The sequence below is a fragment of the Papaver somniferum genome, chromosome 11 (assembly GCF_003573695.1).
Source record: "Papaver somniferum cultivar HN1 chromosome 11, ASM357369v1, whole genome shotgun sequence".
In the NCBI taxonomy this organism is placed as follows: domain Eukaryota; kingdom Viridiplantae; phylum Streptophyta; class Magnoliopsida; order Ranunculales; family Papaveraceae; genus Papaver; species Papaver somniferum.
In genome coordinates this window covers 73,129,843-73,139,483 of record NC_039368.1, presented here as the reverse complement: position 1 = coordinate 73,139,483, position 9,641 = coordinate 73,129,843, and the positions used below count along the sequence as shown (strand labels likewise).

General features: G+C 34.6%; 1 long non-coding RNA gene across 5 annotated transcripts; it reads left to right on the top strand.

Annotated features, from left to right (window-relative positions):
• The first annotated feature begins 326 nt into the window (after nt 1-326).
• On the top strand, nt 327-4,795 carry LOC113323610. Of its 5 annotated transcripts, none has more exons than XR_003347720.1 (9): nt 327-451; nt 645-700; nt 1,280-1,511; nt 2,352-2,626; nt 2,706-2,755; nt 3,759-3,967; nt 4,061-4,115; nt 4,209-4,297; nt 4,490-4,794. It is a non-coding gene; the product is annotated as an uncharacterized LOC113323610 (long non-coding RNA). The 5 variants fall into 5 exon arrangements; XR_003347718.1 differs by having other exon boundaries at nt 2,352-2,459; nt 2,556-2,755; nt 4,490-4,793; XR_003347719.1 differs by having other exon boundaries at nt 2,352-2,815; nt 4,490-4,795.
• Nucleotides 4,796-9,641: the final 4,846 nt, after the last annotated feature.

Below are 9,641 nucleotides of genomic sequence, written 5' to 3'. Positions count from 1 at the left end.
CTCGGATTCGTAACGGCTATGCGGCCGTTACAAAATTACCGTTACAAAATATTCGTAACAGGCAAAGGACGTTCTATTTTTTTTAAAATTCGACAGAGTGAAGCCGTTACGAGTTTTTTTTATAAGCGTGCCAGTCACACGCTTGGTCACACTTGGGTCGTAACACCTGTTGAATGTGCGTGTGCCATTCACATGTGTGGTATTATGTTTCTACCCACGACGAGTTATACCAGAGGATATTTCCTCCCATGCGTGTGCGATTCACATGCGTGCTTATGAGTTTATCTTAGCAGTCGAGATTCATTATCACTTTTTTTTCCCTTTCTCTCTTCTTCTGCTCCTGCTCTCCCCTCTCCTCTCAGGCGATGAAACTAGGGTTTCATCTCAGAAATCGTATTAGCCGAGGAACCATCACAAAAATCTTTTCAATAGCCTTCAATCATCGATATGTGTAAGTATTAATCATTATAGGTTTCGACTTTTAGGGTTTCATCGTTTTTTAAATCGATTCTGTTTTTTAAGGGTTCATTTCATCTATTTTTTTTTGGGGATTCATTTCAATCAATCCGTTTCATCTTAATTTCGTTTTGTTAATCTTCTTCATATAAATCTGATTCGATTTCTTTTTTCTAATTTCTTGTTAGGGTTTGAAGAAATTTGAAGACTTGAAGAACTCTGAAGAAATTTGAAGACTTAGAAGGTATAAGTTTCGAAAACTTGAACTAATTTTAGGGTTTTATGTTAATTTTTATTTTAGGAATCAGAATGTTTACATCTATTTGAAGTTGACAGTGCTCAGTCATTGTTTGATAAAATGGCTTAAAGAACCTCAAAGACTTGAAACTGACTACAGGTTGAATATTTTGAAGAGGTTTTGAATCTTGTGATAATCGGGTTTTGTTTATATATGGTTCTAGAGTATTGGGTCCTCATTATAATTGCTTCATGTATATAGACTGTTAGAGTCTTTGTCCTCATTATAATTGCTTCATTTATGTAGACTCTTAGAGTCTTTAGATGAATCAACCAAAATATGGCAACTGTTGCAGACAACACTTTTGAATGTCTGGTTTCTAGTAGATTTTTGTTGTCTACTTTATTGATTTGGTACCAGGGGACTTGAGAAAGCACTTGCACGGGAGTTCTTTCTATCTGGATAACGTGTTGTTGTTGCTTCCGCTGGTGTCAATTCAATATCAATACCATTTTTCTTAAATTTTATTTCTATAGTAAAATATAGTATTTGCTCACTGTGCTAATTAGTTAATTGGTGTTGCAGCATCAGGTCAAGTGGATATCAATTGCCCCTTTCTTAATTTGTACCAGGGAAGTCAGCAAGGGAGTTTTTTCTTTTATGGAAATCGTATTTGCTCAGCATCACAACATCAGGTCAAGTGGATATCAACTGCCCTTTTCAAGTGGTCATTGAACGTGTTTGGAAGGGAACTACCTTCGGTATATTCAACAGTTATTCTCAAGTACCGTGTTTTGTTGAAAATTACACGTAAAAGGTACTTATTAAACTCTACAAATTCCTTTTATCCAGCTTTCCGCTAAATGATACATTTGTATGGCTATAGTAATTTATTCAAAAAAATTGTATATTTATTACATGAAATCAAGGTTGATAATATTACATAACTCTCAGTCCGATCCTTGGTGAGATCATCTATGAATCCAGTATTTACCTCGAATAATTGATGGCTATTTAAGGGGTGACAAAAGTAATAAATTGATCTATGCTCCAGATGGGGTGAGATCATTATGTTATTTTAGTAGTTTCATTTTCTAAACTACTAAGCAGTATATGCTACAAGTATTTTGAGTGTTTACTCGACCATGTATTTCAAGGATGGTTAGTTCTGTTATTGTATTGTCTAGGGATTATGTTTTTTGACACCAATTGTGCTTTGTTGATGACCAGTAAAAAATAACTTCTCTTATATGCGCAAATTTATATTGAGTGGAGGTTTAAGAATGTCAACAAGTGTGGCTTTGGATTGTGTGTTGGCTGAGAAACTGTGGTACACAAGTTTTTGTCAGACTTGTTTTGAAGACATTTGTTCGTTTGTTCATTCCTGGCCTTTGATTTGCATCTTTGTCATATCCTGATTTTTGCTGCTTGAAAAGAACATGAACTAGTGACCCATCAAGTGTTTTTTGATCTCGAGGCAAAAATATACGAGTATTCTTCTTGGCCAATGTTATTAAATGGTAGTTGTGGACCCTTAGAGGATGAACAAGTTTTTTTAGTGTTTACTCGGACACGTACTTTGAGGACGGTTCGTTCTGTTATTGTAATTTCTAGGGATTATGTATTTTGACACCAATTGTTCTTTGTTGATGACCAGTAAAAAAAACTAGTGACCCATCCAATTCTGCATCACCAGCTTCATCAAGAGTACGTGGTGGACCGCTTTGTTCGTTACTGAACTTCGAGAATGAAGTAGTTGCAACTGGTGAGATCTGAACTGGTACTTTAGCAAATCAGTTTCACGGAGATCCTATATCTATACATCTTTCCAAGGTATGTATCGATGATATTCTCATGCCAGATGCAATCACTGCGAAAGCTAACAAGGTCAGTTGAAGCAGTAGTAGCTAGTCGGGGAAATATCAATCCCTGGTAAGTACTTCACTTGGTTATTATACTTAAACTATTAAGTTTAAATTTGTGGATTTGACACTCAGTTTATACTTGCGAGGTATTACGCTGGTGGGAAGTGGACTGCAGTGTGGTTGGCATCAACTTATAGTAAGTATCCACTGTGATTTCTAGACTTAGTGGCCCATTAATTCACCTTTCTGCTCTAAGGTTCGATACAAAACCATGCTTCTCATATTAACACATTAGTATTTAAGTTGTATTGAGCACCCAACATTTTCTCTACCTCATTTTTATGGTGTTGGACCCTATCTGTACTCATATGTTTTCACTAGATTGCAACAAAACTGTATAGAACTTTACTTTTCTTTTTTTCCCTTTATAATTAATGTTTAGAGCAAAGGACTAAGGTTGATTGTTAATACCATTTTATGTGCATGAAGGACTAAGGTTTATTATCTTTTGCCATGTCTTTAAATGGACTCCAGTCTCAGTAGTGCAAAATCTCTGTTTGTTATTATTTGTCATTCACAGTTTCAGTTACCTTGTTGTCTCCAACTCCCTATCCTTGAACTGATGATCAAGTTCACTTTAGGATAATTACTTACATATCAATAATAAGTAATAACCTTCTTTTAAGAAAACCCAGACAACATGTGATTAAGGCCTGAGTATGTAATTCTGTTAAAGAATATAGGTGATAGAGGAAATAGGGGAAACAAGTAAACTATGATAACTTAGATATGGTTTGTGGTCAGCCAACTTAATAACGACTTTTACAGGAAAACATAGCATGTAGTACTACTTTTACATTTGAGAAGATACTCAGAAACTTCAAGACTTTCACTATGTAGAATTGCTTGAGAGTTTGGCACCATTTCAAGGTTGTTATGAAAACAGAAAAAGATCTATGATTCATTTACTTCGTTAATCATTTGATCGAGTTTTGTTTTCTTATACTAAATTATTCTAGTGTTTCTTATTCTCGCTTTCGTATTTGAAATTGGTATTGATCTTTGAATCCCGAGATTTCTATAGTTCCACGTCATTGTTCATTTTCTATTCAAATTTGGACAAAGTTGATTACAATCTGTGTTCAGTTTCCTTTGATCTTTACTAAATTTAAATCAATTTCTTGGTGTTTTTCTTACAGGGACATCTGCACACCTACAGGTTCTGCGACAATGTCTGGACCTTTATCTTGCAAGATGCGTTGTTTAAGAACGAGGAGTGCCAAGAGAATGTTGGCAAGGTTAAAATTGTTGCATGCGACTCCAAGTTGCTCAGTCAATGAGTTCAGATAGACTGTTTTCTCTTTCTGAGTTGTTTTTAAATGACACATCACATTGTGTTAAAAAAAGGGTTTGTTGGCACTTTTATACTTGATTGATTTCCCGTTTCTTACAATTGTACTCAGTTCTGGTGAGACAGCTAATGGACTTTGGTTTGCTGCAGGACCAAAGATAGTGCCAACTTATGAAGCTTCATCTTACTTAATTGCAGTTAACCAGTTAAGTATCTTTGCCTTTCTTAATTTCATATTCTATACTGCCAGAGATAAATGAATTAGAAGTATCTTAATAGTTGCACTCTGCAACTGCAGGTAATTTATCAGGAATGTGGTGAATCTTATGACATGGGGGCCGAGATATTAATTCCCTGCAAAATGTGTAAACCTCCTGCCAAACACTGGTATGTTGAGCCAAGAACCATTCGTTTCATGGTTTCCGTTGTCTTTTCGTACTTACGCCGCACTTGAATTTTGTTGCTGGGAATATCGTGTTGCAATTGTCTATCTTTGACTTACTTGAGGCTACCTACAACAGTTAGAGTATACGAGTGCTATTTACTTGTCATAATAATGCTGCCTGTTGTATTTTGTAGGATTGCCTACAACGAGTTTTCTGATCCTCAAGCTTTCAACAAAGCAAGCCTGCGAAGGATATAATGAAGTAGTTGTTGTTATTTGAATTTGTAAGTTCCATGTAGTCAAGTTTTGTAGGCATTTAGTAAGTTTGTATTTGTTCCCTTAGAAATTTGGAACCTTCCATGTATTCCTTTGGAAATTTTATACTTACAAAAAAAAAAAAAGTTTGGTATTTAGAGAAATTTCAGTTCTTTTTTTATATGAACCTGAGATGAATTGAATGAATGTGATTATGGATTGAATGAATGTTCTTTTGCTTAGATTAGATTGAATAAATTGTTGTTGAGGGTGGTTATGAATGTATTGAAAGGTGTATGCAGGGTATTGAATACAGAATTCCGGCTTATTTCCGGCGGAAAAATTACTGTCGGTCATATTGACCAATTTTGACCAGGTCAAGGCTGGCCGACAGTATTTACTTTGCTGTTACAAAAAAAGTTCGTAACGGCTCCAAGCTGTTACAACCTGCCACGTAGTAACGGCTCCGAGCTGTTACAATCTTCCACGTAGTAACGTCCACAAGTTGTTACGACAGCTGTGTCACAAATTTTTTTCTGTAACGGCGCATAGCTGTTACTACGTGGAAAATTCGTAACGGCTTTCATCTTCACGAGGGCCGTTACAACCAAAATTCGTAACGGCCTCACAGCCGTTACAAAAAAATTGTAACACCCACTTTTGCAACAGGCGAGAGCCGTTCAACCCGTTTTAGTAACGGCTTGTATCTGTTACGAATCCAGGAATTTGGTGTAGTACTTCTTCTAAATCACCATTTAGAAAAGCAGTTTTGACATCCATTTGATGTATAATTAACTTGTGAACAAATGCAAGTGCAATTAAACAACGAATAGATGAGATGCGAGCAACAAAAGAATATATCTAAGTAATCAATTCCATGTTTTTGTTTATAACCCTTAGCAACTAATCTGGCTTTGAAATTATCAATGGAACCATCGACATTCAATTTTCTCTTGAATATCCATTTACATCCAATAGGCTTTACGCCAGGAGGTAAATCTCAATATATCCAAGTACGGTTAGACAAAAGTGAATTCTCTTCATTATTGATAGACTCTTTCCAGAAACTAGCATTTCTGGAACTCATAACCTCAGCATAAGTTTTAGCATCATCACCAACCTGCATAACATACTTAGTAACACCAAGAAATTCATTCTTACTACCTTCTACAAGATATGTTATAAAATCTGGACCATAGTTTTTCTTTATTCTTGATATCTTACTCCTTCTAGATTTGATATGTTCAATAGATACTGAATTATCTTCAATGTCTTGAGTAGGAGAAAAATGTTCATCATTTCCATTAGTCTCCACAAATTCTAGACTAGGTAATGATAGGTTTTTTGTGGGTTACATTTGGGAACTATTCCTATTCAAGTTCTCAAAAATTTATACATCTACAGATCCTATAATCTCAAAAGTGTCAGGTATTAAAAATGTGTAAGTGATACTATTAAGTGAATAACCTACAAAAGCACATTTATAAGCCTATTTCCTTACTTAGGTTTTTTAGGATCATGCTTCCTAACATATGCTAAACAACCCCAGACTTTAAGTCTTTTCAAATTTGGTTTTATGTTAAACCACAATTCATAAGGAGAAATATTCTTCGTTTTCAAAGGAACTCTATTCAAAATATAGCATGCAGATAACATAGCTTCACCCTGTAAAGAATTAGGAAAATTAGAACTAATAAGCATATCATTAACCATCTCAACCAAAGTTCTATTTTTCCTTTCAGCAACACCATTTTGTTGAGGTGTATTAGGTGCATAAATTGATGAATTAAACCATGCTCTTGACAAAAGAATTTAAATTCGTTAAGAACATATTCACCACCATGATCAGAACGCAAAATCTTAATGTTGTATCATAATTGTATCTCTACTTCTGCTTTATATATTTTAAACACATCAAAGACATCATCCTTGGATTTCATCAAGTAAGTATAATCATACCTACTACAATCATCAATAAAAGTGACATAGTACTTGTTTCCACCACGAGTCATATGATTTTTAATCTCGCCAACATCACTATGTACTAATTCAAGCAAGGCAAAATTTCTTACTACAGATTTAGAAGATATTCTATGTATTTTTGCCTGCACACAGATTTCGCATTTAGAAACATTATCAAAATTGAAATAAGAGATTAATCCTAATCTTTTCATGTTTCTAAGAGAACCATCATTCACATGTCCTAATCTACCATGCCATAAATTAACAGAGTCAAGAATACAAGCAGAATCATTATTTATTAAATTAAGCTTAATAATTCCATTACATGCATATCCTTGTCCAAAAAACACATCGTTCTTGGACAATACAAACTTACTAGGCTCGTAAGTCGTCCTTAATCCAGCCTTCATAACAAGGTCTCCAGAAACAAGGTTTTTCATAATGTTACAGACATATAAAAAATTAGTAAGAGTAACAGTCTTTCCCGAAGTAAACAAGACTTCAACGGTGCCTTTGCCAATCACTATGCTACGTAGGTTGTTCTCTGAAGTAACTTCGTTTCCTTCTCCACTGGTTCGTATGATCCTTACAGATATAAATGGGTGAACCACTACCGTACCACCATCCACTACTATTATCAGCAGAAACATTAGCGGCTTGTACTACTATTACAAGTTTGTATTCGACCATATCTGTCTCATTTTTATTTTATTTCTTTGGTTGACGATCGTAACAAGCATAATGGTTGGGTTTCTTACAGAAGTAGTAGTCGACCTTCTTCTTGTTGAGATATTATTTCTTAAACCGAGTATCATTATAGGTTTTAAAGAATTCTTTGTCTTATATTCTTCCATATTATTAACCTTAAAATGGTTTTCAGTTTGTTCATTATCCTTAATTTCTCGTTTACGAGAATCCTCTTCTGTACAAAGATGATGTTGTAAACTTTCTAAGTCATAGTCAGTCTTAGCATGCTTAAGTTTCTTTTTGTAACCATTCCAAGAAGGGTGAAGATGAGAAATAATAACCCTAACAACAAAGGTAGAAGCAAGTTCAATTCCAGCATCCTTATGATGATTAAAAATGAGAAAAAGTTCACTTACTTGGGCAATAATTGACTTACTGTCAACCATTTTAAATTCCATGAAGTTGCAAATCATGAATTTCTTGTTGCTTGCTTCAGAAATCTTGTATTTGTTGTTAAGCGTAGTCCATAATTCGTTTGCATACGAAATATTCCGTTGGGCATTGTAAACACTAGTCTCCAGGGAATTCAAAATATGACGACGACACATCTTCATGAATTCTTACATATGACCTTAAAATCATCAGTGTCATTGTCTTCTGGGGATGGAATTTCCTCCAATCCTTCTTCAAGAATGTACCACAACTTGATGGGGATCAGAAAAAATTTCACTGTCTCTTGCCAACGAGTAAAATTCTCACCATCAAAACATTCCAAGCGATTCAGAATCTGGTTCATGACTTGTAAGGATTGAGCAATTACATTTGAAGTTCCACCCGCAATTATCCAAAAACTAATCGCTGAAAACTATCAGAAATTTGGGTATCAGAGGATGAAACCAAATAGCAGAAAAGAATGTTGTATCACTGACTTCAAGGCCTTGCGATTCTTTTCAGCAATTATTTTGAACCTTCCCAAGAAATTGGTGAATACAATTGGTAAATGAAATATTTCTTTAAGGATACAATGAATCCTTAAAAACGTGTTGGATTTAAGAGTTATACTCCCTTGTGTTAGAACATAGCTCGATTGAACTCACCAAGCATTGGTATGTCAAGTTTGGTTATCATATTTTAGTATCAAAACTCATCTAGAGTCGCTTAATTAAATACTAGAGCCAACTTCGTTTAGGTTAGACTAGAAAGTCTAGGAATGTTGAGACATACAAGTATTACTCTGAAGACCCGAAGAATGTGAAGAAGTAGTGAACTACAATGACGACATCATCCTTCCACTTGAGGTTAGTAATATTTACTTGAACTGTTTCATTCCTAACGTATATTTCAAGTCGTGCTATATTGAAAACATAACTGTGAAGCTGTATATACTGTACATATTGTATAAAGCTCTAGTGATGTGACATGATCATAATAGTATGATCATAGTATTAAGGAATTAGACTACGAAGTATAACGCTTATCTTTTAAAATTCGTAGATACGACATCAATATAATATTGTATATATTGTTATGATTATGTGAATGAGTTATGGTGAAGATTTCATCCTAGGAAACAATGTTTTACATTTTTTAAAGGAAGTACATTCATGAAATTGTTTCGTGAATCGAGAGGGAAATCATTAGGCTTATTGGTCCGGCTATTCATTGCAAATCTTTGGATGACCAATACGTGAGATGGTAGAACTGATCTTAACTTAGATTATGTATCTTGGTATAACTAATCACAATACCTGACTTATGATTTGATATGACTGTTTTTTGTTAATTGGTGTAACCTATCCTAAGTAATCACCATGTGATGGTATGATTGATCCTTGTAATTGGTATGACCGATCATGAGTGTGTGTGACCGATCCTTGTAATTGGTGTAACCGGTCCTGGTAACTGGTGTGACTGATCACAAGTAATACCAGTGTAGATGTAACTGATCCTTGTAACAAGTGTAACCGATCCTAGTGACTAGTGTGACCGACCACAAGTGTTTCCATATTTAGGTATAGCCGATCCTAGTGATTGGTAAAACCACTTGAACCCATGTATGTGATTTGGTATTTGATCAATCACATAGTAGTCTTGGAAAACAGGCGAACTATTCTAAACTTGTTTGGAAGTGTCGTATAACCGATTCCAAGAAAGTGAATCCATGTAAATATGAAATAAGGATTTGCAGTGAAAAGATGTCAACATACTTTGAACACGAGCAATAACTCTTATCATTTATTGTTCAAAGATATTCCTTAGTACTCCAGGTGATCCTGTGCCGAAATAAATTAAGAATCTTTTAATCAAGGTTTTTGGTTTTATATGCTTTAATTACCAGCAATTAATGCACATCTCTAGAGAATAAAAATTAGTAATGTGCATTTACTAATTGGAGATTTTCTATTAAGAGATTTCGGAAATTTTAGACAAGCATTTATTGGA